The sequence below is a fragment of the Zalophus californianus genome, chromosome 4 (genome assembly GCF_009762305.2).
Source record: "Zalophus californianus isolate mZalCal1 chromosome 4, mZalCal1.pri.v2, whole genome shotgun sequence".
Lineage (NCBI taxonomy): Eukaryota > Metazoa > Chordata > Mammalia > Carnivora > Otariidae > Zalophus > Zalophus californianus.
In genome coordinates, this window is record NC_045598.1 from 69,963,556 (window position 1) to 69,984,625 (window position 21,070).

The following is a 21,070-nucleotide window of genomic DNA, read 5'->3' on the forward strand; positions in this document are numbered from 1 at the left end:
CTGCAGGAGAGGAGATTCCACATAGAAATAAGAAATCCACTGAGAGGAGGAGCTTCATACAGGTTGTACAGTTTGGCACTGGTCAAGTAGACTTTCAAAAGTGCTACAATAACAAAACACATTTAAAAAGAGTTCTTAGTAGAGAAACAGTAAGACAAACTTCTACCAAACAGAATATACAACAAACAACTTCCTGCCTCAGCTGTACAATCTTTTTAAAAGTTAAAGGTCCCGGGAGTGCCATCCTGAATTTGGAGGTATAGGCTTCAGAGGTAGTTTCTGGCACAACATTCTGATCTTCCTCTTCCTCTACAGAGAAATACTTCTCAATCAAGTTTAATGAAGCTTTGTACACAGACTCATTTTCATGGTTTTATAGAGCTTCAATTTTGTCCAAACCTCCACATTCTTCAATCATTATACTAAATTTCTCAGTTTCACCTAGTTTCACAGCAGCCTGAAAGATGTTTGAAATGGCATCCAGAATAACCAGAAAAATGTTGGTATCTTTTGCAGTTAAGAGGTTCATCAATGTTCTATTACACCACAATGAACGAGGTATACCATCTGTTCAACAGTCCCACCATGTGTATAGTTGGTCACAGCCCAGACAGCTTCCTTTTGTGTCTTAAAGTCTGCCTTAGAGAGAACACCAATGAGGAATGGACTAATCCATGATTCACAACTTGCTGTATCTGGTCCTGGCGACCAACTATGATGTTTGACATTGTCCACGTAGCTTCCTTCTGAATATCAGTTTTGGGGTTCGTTAGGAGGCTGGGAAAAACAGCAAGTGCTCCTGCATCTATTACAACCTGAGTCTGTTCATCTGTCCCAGTGACAATATTTCCTATGGCTCTTAGTGCAGCAGTTACAATGGGCAATTCAGTAGCTCCTAGAAGCTTCACAAGCTGGGGCACAACTCCTGTTTTCACAACCATTTCAATTCGTTCATTTGGACCATCAGTAAGGTAGGAAATGGCCCAGCAGGTATCTGCCAATACTTCTGGATCATCATGATGCAGCAGATGAACTAAGGTAGGAAGAATCTGCTCAACAGCATCTAATGGGGGTGCAGGATTCTTGTTGCAACAAAGGTTTGAAAGTGTCCAAGTAAGGTTACATAAGTAACCACATGCTAAAGATGACATATCAGGAAGTGCAAGGAGAGCCAATAGCGGGTCATATCAAGCCATACTTGATAACCAAGTCTCGAAAAACAGAACCATCACCTGCAATGTTTCCTAGAGCCCATACAGCTTGTTCACTGATGTGAACATGGGAAGATGCCAAAAGAGAAATGAAGGCTGGGATAGCACCTCCATCTACCACAGCCTTGGTCTGTTCCGACGTCCCAGAAGCAATGTTAGTGAGAGCCCAAGCAGATTCAAACTGAATGGGACTAAAATCAGTTCTGCCCAAGAAGGACACAAATTTTGGAATCAAACCAGCCTGGATTTTGTTGTCTATGGGGGGCTGTTTTTCCCTAGAAAGCAGTTTCCTAGGCAGTTTGAGTAGCCTGGAGCTGGCTTTCCAAATTGTTGCTATTTATGCCTTTGATAATGTCATCATCAGACCAATTTACAGTGCCCTGGTTGTTGCGGTTTCCCTGTAGTGGAGAGGTAGCATCATCAGGAAATGAGCTTACGTTTCTCCTTTTCAGCATCCGGTCATCCTTCTTAGCTTTCCTCAGCTCCACATTAACTTCTATTCGGCACCGCCTCATTTCTGTACTGTCTTTCCCCTTGTTCTTGATTCTGTTAAGGCGGGCGGCTGGTGAATTAGCATTCTCGTTGGTGGACATGGTTATGAGACAAAGGGAGAAAGCTACACGGCCGGCTCAGGCCTCCACAGGAGGCGGTCCAGGGCACGCAGCCTGCGGGTCAGCTGCCCTCAAAACGTCCACCACGGATCACCCCAAAGACGATGTGGACTTCATTGTATGTTAATTATATGCCAATTAAAATTTTTAAGCTCCAAATCAGTAAGCACATATTGAAGACCTACTTTTTAGAAAACACTATTGTACTGTGAAAATGGCACATTTTTGTAATTGAGAGGAGGGTAGATAGATCCACACCCTTAGCCAGGTAGCCCTATCTCGGCCAGCTGGTTAGTTAACAAAAGTTTTATCAAACCTGTATAGTCACACCTAATGCACATTTAGGAAATACTTTTGTTCTTAAAACTCAGAAGAAAAAACAATTGGACTTACTCCTCCAGACTAAATGAAAAACACCTGCCAAGAAATAAGTTTCCTTGAAATGAAAAATCCAGGGCATTCAGACAGGTAGAAAACATCAGAAGTAAATAAAAAGTCAACGGGAGAGGGAGGGTAAGGTTGATCACCCAAAGGCCCTTTGGCTAAGATACCGTGACCTCTCCTAGTCATAAAGTGACTGGCTCTATCATTGTTACCACTCTATGGCTCCCACCAAGTTTCTCATCACAAAGACCAAGGCCTTATCCAATTAGCACTCACTTTGCAAGCAAGATGGTGGGAAAACCCATTCCACTTGCTTTCGGGTACTCTACTCTTTCAGAGAAACTTCTCTAGTAACAAACTATAGAACTGATCCCTGAAAGTATAGTCTTTCCACTTGCTTTCAAAACACTGCACTAGGTAATTTCATTTGATTTTTAGTGACTTAGTCATTGCAATAAGGGGCTAAGGGGGACTCTTTATGGAAGGATTTGAACTTAAGTTACCCTGATCAGTTTTTATTTGTATTTTTGTGAGTTTTTTGCTGCTGCTTAACTTAAATATTTTGTTTTAAAGTGAAATCAGTTAATTTAAATATTTTCTGGGATCAAGCTTTAGAATGATCTATGTTTGCATTTGATTAAACATCTTTGCCACCATTTCTTCATCCTTCTGGAGGCTTTCTGTAGTTGAAGAAATATTGTGCACTATTTTATAAGCCACCTAGAAGCCATGGGGACAGACCACATGGTACATAATACATAGATGCCTGATAAATATTTGTTGCCTGAATAAATGAACAAATGTCATGGTCATAACCAACATTTCATAATGCCCTGTCCCAAATCCAGAACTGAACATGGTTCAAAATACTGTTCAGATTATGGGTTTTGGGGTCAGTCTCCAAAATCTTCATTCCCAGGTTGCAAAATTATGAGATTATGAGATTATGAGATTGTGGGTAAGTGTCTTAATTTTTTTTAGTCTCAACTTTATCCTGTGTAAATGGGGATTAAAAACTATTCTCACCTGGGCCACCTGGGTGGCTTAGTCGGTTGAGCATCCGACTTGGATGCTCTTGGTCTCAACTCAAGGACTCAACGGTCATGAGTTCAAGCCCCATGATGGGTATGAAGCCTACTTAAAAAAAAAAAAACAACTATTCATACCTAATATCATAGAATGCTTGCAAAGCATGTTATAGCTGGCTTGTAAAAATCTCTCAACAAGTACTTGTTGCTATTATTTTTAAGTTGTTTTCCATCACTGTTTTGTACTATTTTGTTATAGTCTGATAGCAAAAGCGCAAACTCTGGAGCTCACCCTCTCTGGCCATTAGTTTTCCTATCTATAAGATCACCGGTAATGGTGATGGTACTTACTGCACAGGGTTGTAAGGAGGATGAAGTAAGTTAACAAGTGACATGCCTAGAATTGTAAAAACATCAGTAGAGTTAGTTGTTCCTGTTGGTGGCATTAGTGATATGTCCACCTGGGTAAGTGTGCTTTCAGTGTCAACTGGGTTTGAATTCCAGCTCTTCCCATTGCTTTGCTATGTGTTCTTGAGCAAGTTAATTAACCATCCTGTGCCTCATTTTCCTCATGCACAAAGAGAAAATGATAACAGTACCCATCACAGAAAATTACAGTTAAGATCAACTGAGAGAATACACGTAAAGCACTTAGATTAGGGCCCCGAGGAAAACAAGCAAGTAACGAGTATTTGCTGGTATTTGAGGGAGTAGCGATCATCATCATCTTCATCATCCCCGCCAAAGGAATCCACACTTACAGTTGAAAACATCAACAGATAAGAGCTCTGTCTAGAAAGAACGCATAGGCAAGATTCTCATGTAGCATTTCTTTCATTCCCAAACCTAACAGTTCATGGTTTCAAGGTCCTAAATCTCTGAGCTGTTTTTTTCATTTTCCTATCCATCTAAATAGTTCAAAACCTCCCACCAACAAAGGCAACCCTTTCAACATTAGCTTTGGAGGCCATTTTCACATGAATTCAGTTATTTCTTTAAAACTAAAAATATAATAACTGCAAATCCTGCCCCATAAAAATCAAGACTTGTGAGTTCTGTGCCCGAAATTGCCACTAAATTATATGTCCTTGGCTTACTCATCAGTTCTCTGAGTTGTGTACATTCTTCCTCAGTAAATATGTCCACAAACTAACCTATAAACTTAGGTACAGCCAAGGCTGCCTGTGAAAAATAAACCAACTCAGGACACCAAACAAATACTCTACATTGGTTGTAATTACCATCATTAAAATTCCAAGAAACTGCATCAGGGATGTGGTTGTAGTTGACCTTCAGCATTACTGGCCAAAGCTGGCCATTGTAAACCAGCTGTGCCTCCTTAACTTTGTCCAGTGGGCAAGAATTATTCAATAGCTACCAGAAAAAAAAAAAAAAAAAAGAATTAAAAGACCCCAAAGCTGAGCGGGAAAAGCTATTAGAGACCAATCTGGGTAAGGAGAAAATGATAGCAAAAGATGTTAAGTAACTTGACCAACACTATAAATTTATTTGGGGTAAACTTAGAAGTCAATTACTAGTGATGGTAATAAGAATATCTTATTCAGAAAGCCCTTTACAGTTTTCAGAGCACTTTTAGACTATTGTATTTGATCCTCATGGCAACTTGATGAGGTAGAAAAAAAAAAGAAGTATTATCTACATTGTACAGCTACAAAAACAGGCTAAGAGTGGTGACATGATTTAACCAAAGTAACCCAGCAAGTGCACAGCAGAGCAGAGATCAGAAATCAGTGCACCTGTATTCCTGTCTCCTGTTTTTATCTACTGTCTTAGACTATGATATCAAGCCATCTAATAAAAGAAAAGCTATACATTATTACAGTCTGAATGTGTACCCTCAAAATTCCTGTGTCAAAATCCTAACTCCCAAAGATGATGGTATTAGGAAGTAGCAGCTTTGGGAAGTATTCAGGTCATACAGGTGAAGCCTTCAGGAATGGAATTGGTGCTTTATAAAAGAGGCTCCAGAGAAAATCCTAGCTCCTCCACCAGGTGAGGACATAGCAAGAAAGCTTTGGCTATGAGCTAGGAAGAGGGCCTTGCAGAACATGATCATGTTGGTGCCTCGACCTTAGACTTCCCAGAACAGTGAGAAATGAATGTCTATTGTTTACAAGCTACCCAGTCTGTAGTATTTTGTTATAGCAGCCTATAAGATTAAGACATTATGTTTCAAGTGTGTGGCTTCACTATTTGTTTTGTGGTAGGAAGAATACAGAATATTTCTTATGTATTTTCCTCATATTGTAGAGATAGAAGGATCTCTGAGACTTTGTTTTATCCTCCTGTATCAAAGCAGGATTTCACATAGGTCATATCTGGCAGACCAGGCATCTATTTGAAGATAATGTGTTTTTCAAAATCCTCAGGGAATGTAGTCTCAAACAACTTCATCCGCAATATATTTTTTACAAAATAATTGACGAAATTGGTCTTTTATGCTTTACCTAATATTTTATGGAATTCATAGAAAACTAAGATTTCTTTTGTGTTCTAATTCAGAATAATTCAACTATTCTAAAAGTGAAGAGTACGTTTGAGCATCAATATATATTTTATTTTAAAATAGCAAAAATAATTGGTGGTTTAAATACTTACAAAGGCCCCGATTAACCGAATCTTACCAGTGAAACGCATCTCTCGGGCTATTGTGATTGGTTCAATGATGGGCACATAACCCAGTCTGGACCAATGAGTCAACAGAAGATGTTTCCTAAGGCTTCTGGGAAAGGAGAGATATTTTCACTTCCCGCTGGATGTGGACAAAAAGGCACAGTACCTCAGGAGCTGTTCAAAGCACTTTGATTCAGCAGCCTTGGGCAAAAGCCAACACTGGAAATTTGGAAAACAGCAACAACAAAACCAGGAGTTTGGTGAAATGGTTGATGCACAATATACAGCCTTGTTTAAAACATATCCTATTTATTCACTTTAAGTGACTTGAGCCAATAAATGCCCTTAACTCTTTAGTCATTCTAATACCAAGTTCCCCGTTTAAATGCAGTGCATGCAGTGTGTGTGTGTGTGTGTGTGTGTGTGTGTGTGTGTGTAGCAGGCAGCAGATGCTGACCCTTCCATGAGGCAGAGGAAACAGAGAGAGGGAAGAGGCCTTTCTCTGGCCACACAGACAGGTGACATGTGGCATTACTAAGCAATGTATCTTGTGACCTGGCCAGCAGGAGATAGCCAATGATACACTCGCAGGACTCCAGGGGGATGGAAATGCTGCCCACTTCCCTGGGGAGTCTTCTTCACTTGCCCAGTGGTCCAGGAACATAAAAGATGTAGAAAACACAAGTTTTGATATCAAGGCCTTTAGGAGCTAGTACATCAGGCTACCAAAAGCTAAAAGCTCTAGGAGCTAGTAGATCAGACCATCATGACCTAGAGACAGAAAAACATTGCTACTCAGTCATACCCCCAACTATTGATGCCTAAGGATAAGAGGTGCCTCCAGGTGAAGCAGCTGTTGGGGGAGTGTCGGTCGTTTTTCAAGCACTTTTCCTTTTTCATTTCACAAGTATCAGGTACCTCAAAATAGTGGATAAGAGCCCTACATTGGAAACAAGATTACGAGAGAAACTTCATCTCCACCAACCTGCTACTTCCACCCTTGCCGAATGGAGAGACTGCCTGCTTCTGTGGCCTGTCGTGCTACAGAAAATTCAACTGCAGCTCTTAGAAGCTCTCGAAGCTCATAAGAGGACTGTTTAAAATTGTCCAAGTTTTAATGGACCCATCCTAAGACTAACCATCAATTATTATAAGTTGGATCCTTGAAGAATAACTCTGCTGCCCACTTTCTGTAGACAGCAAACACAGCCACAATCTTGGCTTATAGAACTCACCACACTCCTCAAACCACAACACTCGCTTTAACAGTAACTATAGCTTACAGCCATTAGACCCCTCCCTTTCCTCATATTACATACAGTAGGAAATAACATGTCCTTAGAATGACCCTTAGGAAATCCTTGGGTAAGCCGAGGAATCGGATCATCATTTAGCAGAAGTTCTTGGATAGGATGTTTCATGGGAGATAGTCTGGCTTTTCTCTAAACCCATACGTACCACTAAGCCCCAGAAAGAAGCTGAGAAGGGATATATGTGGTTTTTCACTAATGCTTTTGGTCGTCCAAGCACAATTTCTTTTTTCCTGGACATCCCCCTCATATTCTGCTTACCATATTCTACTTAATAACAGGAGTACTCAGGAAGGAAGTGCTAGTATCTTAGTCCATTCAGGCCACTATAACAAAGCACTATAGACTGGCTGGTTGATAGACAGTAGAAATTTATGTCTCATCGTTCCGGAGGCTGGAAATCTGAGATCAGGATGCCAGCATGGTCAAGTTCTAGTGAGAGCCCTCTTGTGCGTCACAGGCTGCTGACTTTTCATGGTATCCTCACACAGCAGATAGCAGAGGGATGCAAGAATTCGTGATTGTTATAAGGGCACTAATTCCAATCAGGGGAGCTCCACCCTCATGATTTTATATAATCCTAATTTCCTCTCAAAGGTCCCATCTCCAAATACCATCATATACTGTGTGTGGGGGGAGGTTGGGGGGGAAGGGGGTTCAACATATAGATCTGGGAGGACACAAACATTCAGTCTATAACACCAAGATACACGGAGATATCTTGGCAAGCTTAAATACTCGATCCTTTGGAAAGTTTGTAGCCCAGATTGCCAATTGTAGGAATATGACTCTAACTTCATCCCTTTTTTCATCACATGTTAACTCTGAGTAAATCAGGAAAACCCCAGCCCATTTATACCTTCAAACTAGTCCAGTACTCTCAACAGCTATAATATTTTGCTTCCTGTTTGCCCTAAACATGTCTTATCTTATTTCTATAATGTATAGAAAATAGTTTCACCTGTTTTCAATGTGTTCCCTAACACTGAAAATGTAGTCCCAATCTAATTTTTAAGTATACTCCCTAGAGTTATGTATTTCATAACTGATAGTGTCTAGTTTAAAAGGTAATTTTCTCTGTATAGGGAACATTTTCTTGATTTGGGGCTTCAGTCAGGCTATCCCTTACCAGTTTGTAAGATCCATGACTCTTTTTCTGGAAAGTAGGTAGACTCTCAGAGGAGCAGAATGAATATCAGACATTGACACATTAATGAAAGGTATATAAATAATTGTATTAATATGTGACAACAACTTTGAGTCATAAATTCTTTCTATCACTTAAGCCCAGAACAGACTGGCACCAGGGGAAAAAAATCAAAGACTCTTCTTTCCTTTCTTCCTGTAATTTTATTGCAAAGAGTGCATTTACCGATGTTTTTGGAGCTCAGTTACTGAAATCTTGGGAGAAGTAGGCTATAAGATTAAAATACCCATTGATAGTTACCATATTTCCTGCAAGAAATAACCTCTTTCTCATGTTCAAAAAAAAAAAAAAACCTAGAATATCTGCAGGTAACCAAATTCAAATAGTGACTAGACAATGATGTATGGCATTTTGTAGGCCATGAAAAGAAGCAACATATCATTTCTGATCTTAAAAGCACACAAAATTGGTCAGAAAGATAGTAAAGATTTATAAATCTTAGGATATAGTAATTTTTCTTTAAAATACAGAGCCACATTTTTTGAGACCAACAAAAAAGCTTTATGGAGATGGAAACTTCAAATCAGGTCTTGAGAAATTAGGAAAGATTCCAGAAGGAGCACTCTGGGAAAGATTGAAGTAAGTCAGTGAGGAAATAAGTAAACTCATTGATTAATTAAGTTATGTGTTAACAACGGAACTGAGAAGCTCCCAAATGAGAGCATAATAAATTGTTGCATATAATAAATAAGTAAATAGTATATGCACAAGTAATAAATACATGAAACTTTTCAGCTGTTTCATTTGGAAGGATGTGGCCCTCAACAAGAACACTTGATGTTACCCTCTGGCAAGATACAGCTGGAACGGTGAAGTTGAGTGCCAGTGGTTTAAATTAAGAAACAGCTTGTGATATTAAAATTAAGACACTTTTGAATAAAGCAACAAGACATATCACAAAATTCACAGAGCTATAGAGCCTTTCATATGGTTCAGCAAATACAGGAGCAGGATTCTCTTTATCTATTAATTTGATATGCATTCATTAGGTACCAACTGTCTACCCCATATTGCACTAATTACTAGGAAGATGTAAAAGAAAGCATGGAAAGAGTCCTCTGCCAACAGGTTGCCTAGTATCTAAGAGGTGAAATAAAATGTGTTAAAATAAAGTGGGAGGAAATTTCTGGACAAAATATGAGAAATTGAGAAATGCAAATGCTACCTACAGTTTTCTCTCTCCCAGGGGGCTCACAGCACATCATAATTACCTGGCAGAGAGTATCATTCTCATAAGCATTTTGCAATGTGATTGGCAGGGATGCAGAGAATCTAAGCGATCTGCCTAAAAACCTTGTGAGCTGAGTGGGAGAACTAGAAATTAGTTTTCTATATGGTATATTGCCAGGAATACTGGTAGGTCCAGGGTCAGAATTCCCCAAGGTTATTTTTCCCTCCACTTTGAGGCATCAGGTGATTCCAGAAAAGTTATTTCACATCTCTGAAATAAGGTTTCTCCATCTGGGAGTGATATCCTGGGATATCTACCTTACCTATCTCAATGTGTGAATTGAATGAGTTGAGCGAGGGTTGGGGAATTTTAAAGAGCTTCATAATGCACAAAACATTTTGTAAGTATATGGTAAAATATAATTATTGATTGATTGATTGATTGTGAGCCTTACACAACGTAGGTGAAAGGGGAAGGATGTGTTCTGTAAAGACTGACCATCTGGAGAAATCTGCTATTCCAGTTGGTAAGCATGCCAGTAGGCACAGTGTTAAACTTTGGGTGGCAGAAGAAGTGAGAAGAAGAGCTGAAAAATAGATAAAAAAGCCTCAGGTGCCCAGGCTCAAAACTAGAGGATAACAGAGGCAGCTGTGGAAGCCTCTAGATTACAGAGGATCTGGGCAGTGCTACTGCATCTCTCTCAACTACGAAAAAAAGCACTGAAGTCTTTCCAATCCCACAAGATGGGTTCATAAATTAACTGAAAAAGAGAGAAAGCCAGCTGGCCCAAGCGTGACTCCCTGGTTGTCACAGAGAAGTACCACGAGAGAAAGCAGTAAAGACCATAAAATCGGGGACAGTATAGAAACACGGGGATCTGGTTGCTCAGTGAGCACCAGCGTGGAACAATGATCATTCCTGGAGACCTGCTCCAGCACAGAGAGACACCACTGAATGGCCGATTAATTTCCAGATGATGCCATCCAGCTATGTCATTCCCTCGGAGTGTTGATGCCAGGAAAAGTAAGGTGAAAAGTAAAGACTGGCAAAATCACGACCAATTGAGTTTCGATGTGAAATGACTAAGAAAAACATGAAGTGACTGGGGTCATCTAGATTGAACTAGAAACATTTTCCACCATGAGAGAGTATAGAAAACCTGACATAGAAGTGAGGTACAGAAAAATTTGAAGCAGAAGATCTATGTACCATAAATAAAGGCGTGGGAGGATGTTGACAGAAGCAAGTAGATGGCGAGAGCACACTATAGGGCAGCCCCTAGAGTCTAGCTCCGTGATCCTTAAATTGTAATGTGCACACAAATCACCTAGGGGGCTTGTTAAAATGCACATTTGGATTTTTACTGGTCCTGAGGGTGTCACTGCACTCTCAGTTTCCAGCAAATGCCAGGTGAGGCTGAGGCTCCGGTCCACGGATCATGTTTTGAGTACCAAGGGTCTAGGTGACAGGTGACCTAAACCTGAACGAGGCAGTAACAATGGAAATGCAGAAGAGAAGACATGGCTGAGAAGCAGTCAGGAAGTAGAAATGACAAGACTCGGTGACTGATTAGGGAAAGAGGAAACGTTCATGATGACTCCAAGATTTTTAGGCCTGGACAATAGGGCGGATCATAGTGCTATTAACGGAGTCCTTGGTAAATAAAGGTTTGTGCAGAAACACCGCAAGACCTTTTCACATATGTGTTTTACACATACTTATTTCTACCAACTTACTGAGACATACTCCTACTGTGTGAGATTGCTTTTGGAGACGTTTGAGATTGGGATCCATCTCTCTTTGCTTAGTGGGTTTGGGCTGCTTTGTTTTCATTGCACATTGTTCATGGCTTGCCCCTGAATTAACTGAAAATACACCATTAGGAAGACTGGCAGACATGGAATGTAAAAGTACTCTATGGCAGCATGAGAACTATAAAGGGAGTCCTTCCTAAGTAAGGAGGAAAACATGGCGAACAGGTGCTTTAAGATTTTCCAAGTAATAGTCCAGAGAGGGCCCTGGACGCCAGCAGCCATCTTCACTCGCTTGTGAGTTTAGCTCTGCGTACCAGAGAATGATAAAGAGATCAGGAGAGACCTCAGCTTCTGATGACGCTCAAGAGTCATTATGGGCGCAGCAGGGAGTTAAGAGTGGTCCATGTGGTTGCCAAAAAGCATTCACAGAGATGAACTTTTGGACATGGTCGTGAGATTCTAGTTCTTGTTTCAGATTCTTGGTGAAGTCAGACCAGATTAGACTCAAGCCCCAGTCTGGGCTCTGTGTGTGTGTGTTAGGAGGGAGGGGGGGCCCGAGGGACAGAATGACAAGGGGGGCGGGAAGGGTGGTATTGTGCCTCTGTGGACTGGTTTCCTTAATGCATGGAGGTAGCACTTACAGCAGTTCATGGCTTCCCCAGGAAACCATTCTAAGTGGGCCACATGCCCAATGGTTTCTATCCCAGTTAAGTAAATAAATGAAATATGCTAATTAGCACCCTATTAGCTCACAGCAGGGAGTAATCCATGGCATTTTGATTGGAAAGAATTCTGTCATCCAAAAGACTGGTCTGTAACAGAATGCAAACTGGCCCAATTTCCTCCCTCCCTTCCCCATGGCAGTTGTCCAAATGTCTGAGAAGCAGACCTCACAACTATGTGCAATTCCAAGGGTGTCACGGGGCTCGTGAGAGCACCTCCTGGCCTCCATGGAATCTGGTGCAGTGCTGCGCTCTGAGAACAGATTTATACAATCCAGAAATGTGGACCAGAGCTCAGAAACATCGAGCAGGTTTGGGAGGATCTTTAGGGGGCAGCTCTTATTTCTTTCATTATGAGACTATCCTTACTTTTATTCTCTGGCCCTCCCCGACTCCAATCCAGAATGCATTTCCTTGACTCAGGTAGGCAGGCATGTGGCCACCATGCCGCTCCGTGGAAGGAGGCCTTCTTATTAAAATGGCGGAACTGCAGGGTTTCAGTTGGGAAAAGGCAAGCTTGGGTAGGTTCACCACTTTATATTTTTATTGTCTCGGCTGCAGGGAAATTCCACCTAGCTCCTGTTCTCCTAGCCCTATTTAAATGCCTGGATTCACGTCTTGCCTATCTCCTACCACTTTGCAGAAGGAGGGATTTGGGGGCAGCGTGGACCCTGAAGGAAAAAGCTCAGGACAAAGACATGTGTTTTCCAATTCGCTCTTTTAAAACATCCACTTTCCAAGAGCTCTGGGTGTTTACAGGGATTAGACATCATGACACATCTGTCAGGTTGCCTCAGAATTTATCAGAAATCCCCATCATAGTGGGACTTAGGCAATGAAGCTTACTTATATCACAGTGAGGCTTCTAATACTTTTTCTGTTCTTGATACCAAACATTACAGGGATCACCTTGTATTTGCTGATGGCTGCTTAATAAAAGGAGTGGGGTGGGGAGATAGGGTTTTTAATCATCTGAATGTTATAGAGGTAAGTTGCCAGTATTTTTTTTTCCTCAAGTTTGGTCCTTTGTATGATGACCTACGAGAGCCAAATAGATTATTGAATGCCTATGACAAGCCACGTGAAAACACTTTCCTCTGCACGTTCTTGTATTTCCTCCCTGATAAAAAAGTGATGATACTTAAAGTTTAAAATTGTTAATGGAGTGTACTGGTTACAAGTACATCACTTTTTTTTCTTCCCCACCCCATACTAGTTTTTCTTTTACCTAGGAAGAGAATCTACTTACCTTGATTAGATATAAGTTCAAATCGAATGCTGAATACCAGCTGTTTTATCAGGAGCATTTTAAAATTCAACTTTAAATGAAATCTTTAAGAAAGCAAGTCCAAGAAAAAACTCATAGTAAAATTTGTGTCTCACTCACTAACATTACTGTACTACATCGATTGCAGTACCTGAAGAAATCGTTAGGCACCATATGACACTGATGTCTGTTTAGAATGTCTTTTCTTTTTAAATCCTGTATTGGAAAATGAAGCACATTACCTAAATGATTCAAATGGAAAAAAAAAAAAAAGTCATTCCTAAAAGCCATCTGTGAATTAGCATATGGGCTTCTGGAACCCAACATTTTGGTTCTGTATGTGAATCAGAAGAAAAAAAAGAAGAAAGAAGGAAAGGAAGAAAATGGGATCCTCTCTTTAAATATGAAACACGGAATGATTTTTCTCCAATCAAGGGGATTTCAAAGAGGGAAGACATTTATGACAACGAAGCAGTGAGCTGGACCTTACAGCAGCTTGCCCCAAGACTGGTCCCAAGAGCAGTCACAAAACTTTTAAGTGAGCCAAGACCAGATTCTGCTAATGGAAAAATGTGTTCCTGAACCGGGGCTCTGTAAATCTAGGCACATTCTGTATGCAGTATAGGCTCTGTTGCTTTGGCAAATCTGTCTTGAACTGGAAAGCAGTTGAGTAAGGAATTAAGCGAGAATGGATATGAGTTAAAAACAAGAAGCCTAGCAGTGGTAGCCGCCACTGAGATTACTAGGCCAGTGTTAGTGAGCATTAAAAGACCCACATAGGCACCACTCCCTGCCCCCAACCCAGTTGTCAAAGTGTAACTTTTCTGCTTGGTAAAAGGCTGAATGTTCCTCTTGCATTTATCAGACACTGTGTATCTGGCTTGGATATGTAAATTGATATAACCTAGCCAAGTCATGCAGATAGAGGGATGACGCCTACATGCTTTTACGTATTTTGGGTTTCTGGGGAAAATTTTTCCTTGAAATTCACATGTTCCAAATATCTGTCTTACTTTGAGCCTGAATTCGAAATGGAGCACTCACAACCTGGGAGTGAGAACAAGAGACAGAAAGAAACTCTGTTGACACTTTAGACGTGGTTGCGAAGCCACTCAAGATGACAACCACCCCCACCGCAGTCCCAACTGACAGATTACAAGCAAACATGCCCGCTACCTGGTAATTCTACCTGCTAATTACTTGGAAAGATTCAAATACTCAACAACTGACCTGAATGTTTTTGTGAGTTTGAGGACCAATGAGGGAGGGGTGGGGGATGACTATAAACACCGCACAGTGAAGCTGACCCTCAGTCAAGAGCTGTTGAAATTCTATCAAAAATATTCTTGCAGCATAATTAAGCTTTTCAGGCAGTCAATCTCCCCAGACTTTTGCCTTTGCCAGCAGTTACAACAATGAGGAAAACTTTATTAGTGGTGAGGCAATTGTGTGTGTGTGTGCTGACTATAGAAACACCCACTGAGCTGTTCGCAGGTTCTGCCAAGTGGCAAGTGCACAGTGAATTTCAGATAAGAGAAGACTTTGGATTCCAGCCCTAGAGTGATACTTGGGAGGTGCATGTGTGTCTTTCTGCATGGAGGAGAACAGACAGGTGTGTGTGTGTGTGTGTGTGTGTGTGTGTGTGTGTGTGTTAGGGAAGCAAGAAGGATGAAAAGAAGCAGATGAAGAGATGCAGAGAGAAGCAGACACTCCTTCTTTTGCTTGTTTTGCTCCTACTTCTTCTCAGTCCTCTCAGTGGGATAGCATCCAGTGAAGTCCTGGGACCTCTCCCATGATGATGGCCAACATTAGTGCTGTGGCTGGCTCTGGCTGTGAAAAGAACTGACCCCTGAAGGGATTCCTGGCCATGGAGCACTCACTGGGGCAGAGCTGAGAAATTCAGATGGTGAATGATTTGGCAAGGTCACACGAGTCGCCATTCAAGGTAAGAGTATTAGTTCATTCATTCAGTGGACATTTGCTGAGTGCCCATTATGTGCTAGATGGTAGAGATACATGGTCCCTATATGTAATTTAAGCACAATCATAGCTGCTATGGAACTCATTCACTAAGAGGAGAAAAAAAGCACAGTTCCCTACCTCTAGGAAGCTCATAGTTCTAGAAATAATAACTATCCTTATATCTTTACTTTGTACTGTGACAAAAGTTATTTTATTGTATCCTCACTATACCCCTTATAAGGTAAAGAGTATTATCTCATAAATTTATAATTGAGGAAAATGAGCCTTGACCTTGCTGAAGGTCACACAGCTAAGAAGCAGCAGCACCAGAACTTGAACTCAGGTGTCTTGATTCCCGTGTCTGGGACCACCATTCCTGCTGTCTGGACCTTAGCACACTTGTGAGTTTTGATGTAGCAAAACTCAATTGAAATTCATACCTGAGATCTCCAAGCCCCACTGGAAGCTGTCCACACTCAGACTACATGCCAGACTGTTATTACAAAGATGCAAGAAGAGACACAAAAAAGACAAGAAAGATTTCAAATCAATAACTTTACAACTTAAGGAATTAGAAAAAGAAGAACAAACTAAACCCAAAGCTAGTGGAAGGAAGGAAATTATGAAGATTAGTACAGAGATAAATTAAATAGAAAACCAACAGAGAAAATTAACAAAACCAAAAGTAGGTTCTTCAAAAAGATCAACACAATTGACAAAACTTTAGCTAGGTGAACTAGGAAAAAAGAATACTCAAATTATTAAGATCAAAAATGAAAGTGTGAGCATTTCTGCTAATTTTACAGAAATAAGAAGGATGATAAGAGAGTGCAGTGAGCAACTACATACCAATAAACTGAATGACCTAGATGAAATGGAAAAGTTCCTGGAAACACAAAACCTAACAAGACTCAACCACAAAACAAATAGAAAATCTGAATAGACTTCTAGCTAGTAGAGAGATTTAACCAGTAGTCAGAAATCTCCCAACAATAACAACAAAAAGCCCTGAGCTGATGACTTCACTGGTCAATTCTACCAACAAGTTTAAAAAGAACTAACACCAGACCTTCTCAAATTTTTTTCAAAAAATTGAAGAGGAGGGGCCACTCCATAATTCATTTTATGAGACCAGCATTACCCTAATACCAATGGCAGACAAAGGTACTACAAGAAAAGAAAACTATAGATCAATATCCCTTATGAACACTGGTGCAAAAATGCTCAACAAAATATCAGCAAACCAAATTCAGCAGCATATTAAAGGGATTACTACACCAAGAACAAGTGGAATTTATTCCTGGGTTGCAAGGATTGCTCAGCATAGGAAAATTGACCAATATAAAACACCACATTAACAGAATGAAGGAAACAAACCCATATGATCATCTCAAATGATACAAAAATTCAACAACTTTTCACGATAAAAGCATTCAGAAAACCAGTAAGAGAAGGAAACTACCTCAACATAATGAAAGCAATATATGAAAAAAAGAAACAGCAAATATATCCAATGATGTAAGACTAGAAGCTTCTCTTCTAAGATCAGGAACAAAGCAAGATGCCTGCTTTCATCACTTCGATTCAACATAGTACTGGAAGTCCTAGCCAGAGCAATTAGGCAGAAAAAGAAGTAAAAGGCATCTAAATTGGAAAAGAAGTAAAATGATTCTCTTTACAGATGACTGATCTTACATATAGAAAATTAAAGATTACACACACACACACACAAAAACCCTGTTGGAACTAATTAACAAATTCAGCAAAGAAGCAGGATATATAGTTGACACAAAAATCAATTGCATTTTTTTAAATTTTTTATTGTTATGTTAATCACCATATATCACATCATTTGTTTTGGTGTAGTGTTCCATGATTCATTGTTTGTTCATAACACCCAGTGCTCCATTCAGAATCAATTGCATTTTTATACACTAACAATGAACAATCTAGAAAATGAAGTTAAGAAAATAATTTTATTTACAAAAGCATCAAAAAGAATAATACTTAGGAATTAACTTAACCAAGGAGGTGAAAGACTTGCACAATGACAACTATGAAGCATTTCTAAGAGAAATTAAAGAAGACAATTAAATGGAAAGATATCCCACGTTCATGGATTGGAAGACTTAACATTGTTAAGATTTCGATGTTACCCAAAGCAATCTCCAGACATAATCTAATCCTTACCAAATCCCAATGATGTTTTTTGTAGAAATAGAAAAATTCATCCTAAAATTCATATGGTATCTCATCATCCTAGAAGGGAAAAAGCTAGAGAACTCACACTTCCTGATTTCAAAACTTACTATAATGCTACAGCAATCAAAATAGGATGGTACCTGCACAAAGACACACATGCATACCAAAGGAATAGAACAATCCAGAAATGCACCCTCACATATACAGTCAAATGATGTTCAGGGGCACCTGGGTGGCTCAGTTGGTTAAGCATCTGACCCTTGATTTTGGCTTGGGGTCATGATCTCAGGGCCATGAGATAAAGCCCCATGACAGGCTCTACGCTCAGCCGGGAGTCCGCTTGAGATTCTTTCCCTCTCTCCCTCCCCCCACTCACGCATGCTCTCTCTCTCTAAAATAAGTAGATAAAATCTTAAAAAAAAAAAAAAAAAAAGATGTTCAACAAGGATACCCCAACCATTTGATGGTGAAAAGACAGTCTTTTCAACAAATGGTGCTGGGAAAACTGGCTATCCACATGCAAAAGAATGAAGTTAGACCCTTACATTACACCATACACAAAAAGTGACTCAAATGGGCCATTTGAGTTGGTCCCCAAATGACCTGAAACTTATAAAATTCTTAGGAGAAAACACACGGCAAAGGCTTCATGAAATTGGATTTGGCAATGATTTTTTGGATATTACCAAAGACAAAAGCAACAAAAGAAAAAATAAACAAATTGAACTTTATGAAAATTAAAAACTTCTGTGCGTAAAAAAAACACTAATAAACAGAGTAAAAATACAAATCACACAGGTCACAGTCAAGCTGTCAGCTAGTACTGCAGCTATCTGAAAGCTTGACTGAGATTCAAGGATCTGCCAAAAAGATTCAATCACATGGCTGGTGGTGGGCGGCCTCAGTTCCTTGCTTTCTATTGGCAGGAACTGTCAATTCTTCACCAAGTGGACCTCTCCAAAGGGCTCCCTGAGTGTCCTTTCAAAATGGCAGCTGTCTTCCCCCAGAGTAAATGGTTCAAGAGCAAGGAGGAAGCCACATGCTTCCTATGACCAAGGCTTGGAAGCCCCACATTATCACCACATTCTGTTTGTTAGAAACAAGTCACTAAGTCCAGCCCTCACCTAAGGGGAAGAATTAGCTTATATCTTTTGAAAGGAGGATTATCAAAGAATTTATGGATATATTTTAAAATCACCACAGTAATCATATTAAGGTTATAAGAGTGTCAGTAAGTTTTTCTTTATTAACCAATTTTATGTATTGTATTTATTGTATTTTTACAGTAAAAAAAACTTGAAAAGATAAACTTGCCTTTCATTATAAACATTGTCTCTGTATTTCAATGCTTTCAGCAAAATTTTGTTTAAAAAAAGATACCTCCAAAGGTCAAATTCAACTCTGTCAATTACTCCTTTGGTCTTTATCACACCCTCTGAAAGTAATACGCAGACAGTTCCTCCTCAAATGGCCACCATACTCTGAGAGGAAGGAACATTTGGGGAAGCAAACCTAAAGTACAGGCCTCACATCTGTCTACTCCCTGAGGCATTTTTGTGTCTATCCATCAGTCCAGGCTGACCTCCACATCAGCCTAGCTGCCCTTAGAATTGTCTTAAGTTGTACGAAAGCCCTGGGCCTTTAGCTTTTCTTGGTTCTTACAAGAAAGAGCCATCTGAAACCTCTTAGTAAAAATTTTGTAAATCTGTTTTCAAGGACACTAAATACTATGCCTCTCAGTACCATTTATAAAAGATCCCATTGGAGAGATACCTTTTAGAAGGCACTGCCAGGAAAAAAATTGCTCCCATGAAGAATAAGTGTGCTTGGACATCTCTGAGTTATGAGGTTTGACATTCTCTTTCCTTGCTCTGGATACAAGGAAACTCACAGTAATGTACTGTCTTTTGCAATTAACATAAGTCTCTTCTTTTACATTATGTTGATTTTACAATACTGTAACCTTATTTTACATCAGCCTTTATTCAAAGCCATGAAAAGTATTTTTTTTTTTTTTTAGAAAAAAAGCAGGTAGGAACAACCGCTACTATTTTAGTGCTTATTATATGTTAACCACTAGCTAGATCTGTATATATGTAGTGAGGTCTGCAGTAAAGGAGGAACTTTTATTTTCTTTTCAAGCAATAGAAGTTCAATTTGGGAGTGGTTTACAGTTTTCTGTTCTCCAGATAGAGACCTTTGGAACATCCTATTGGGAGTGGGAGGTTTAGATTATTACCAGGAAAATGTACTGTTAATAAAGCAAAGCAAGTTCCTATCCATAGTTTTTTGGGGAGAAAAAAAACTGGACGTCGCCATAAATTTTAATGATCATGAAACTAAGATAGTGAATGTCTTGTTTATTTCTACAATATAAACTAGATTGAGCTTTAACTATGCTATATCTTGGCAGATGTTGAGAAATGTGTTTCCAAAACATAGATTTAGACTGAATTTAGAGCCTACACATAACATTGCTTAAGTTGGAAAAAGCCTACTTTTTGAACAATATACTATCAGCTTTTTAGCTCGATTGTCTTGTCAGGACAATGGTGTTCAGAACATACATCTGGGTGGGGTTAGGAGCTTCCCTGAAGGAAATAGAAATTTCCACTGTCAGGTGGGCAACAACATGGCCTTGGACAGAGGGAGGGGAGGTGTTCACACCCCAATCTCACGCTGAGGACTGAGACAGGTGGGGGTCTGACATGAAAAGCACTGTGATCTCTAGACAGTCTCATGATGAGTGGGACCTCTCCTGCATGGAAGCCAGTGGGAACCAAACCAAAGACCTTCAAATGGGGGTCAGAACTTATAAACCCCAAAAGTCATTACCATTGGCAGTAGTGTACATCATAATTTTTACGGCTTCACTGAACATTTATTGAGGACTTTCTCTTAATCAAGTAGTGTGATTTTTATATATACTTCTAACCCACTTAACGGTATTGGCCACAATACTGGCTCATATTTGTTTTACTCTAAAATATTTTCCTCAGGGGTGCCTGGGTGGCTCAGCCGGTTAAGCGTCTGCCTTTAGCTCAGGTCATGATCCCAGGGTCCTGGGATCGAGCCCGATGTCAGGCTCCCTGCTCAGCGGAGAGCCTGCTTCTCCCTCTCCCTCTGCCTGCCACTCTGCCTACTTGTGGTCTCTCAATCTCTCTGTCAAATAAATAAATAATCTTAAAAAAATGTAATTAAATTAAACATTTTCCTCAAAATAAAAAAGTTTAGAACATAAGCATTTCATTGGTCATCCACTATAGTCCACATACTGCCATATGGATAATGCATGAGAGCTGGGGGTGCCAAGGAACAAGGGGGTTGGATGCCACAGACACTCTCAAAGAGTAGAGCGCATTCTGTAATCTTCACTCTTCTGTTGTTTCTCTTCCTGCCATTTATTTTCGGCAAACAGTTTTGATGCATAATAGCTGACAAAAGTAAGCAAATGAAGTGTTCAATTTGCCACAAAGAATGAGAATTATACTCAATTGTTCAAATGCAAGTTTTCCGGCCAATCAAGGACACAGTGGAGCAAACCGAGGGTAAAGATCAGCAAGTGGTAGGGCTTGGTGGGTCTTTTGACGTTAAGAAGGACTTCACA

The 21,070-nt window shown here is 40.0% G+C and overlaps 2 pseudogenes; both read right to left on the reverse strand.

The window, feature by feature from the left end:
* Nucleotides 1-215: 215 nt before the first annotated feature.
* On the reverse strand, nucleotides 216-1,804 carry LOC113910415 (annotated as a pseudogene).
* A 684-nt stretch (nucleotides 1,805-2,488) lies between these two features.
* On the reverse strand, nucleotides 2,489-2,595 carry LOC113917874 (annotated as a pseudogene).
* Nucleotides 2,596-21,070: the final 18,475 nt, after the last annotated feature.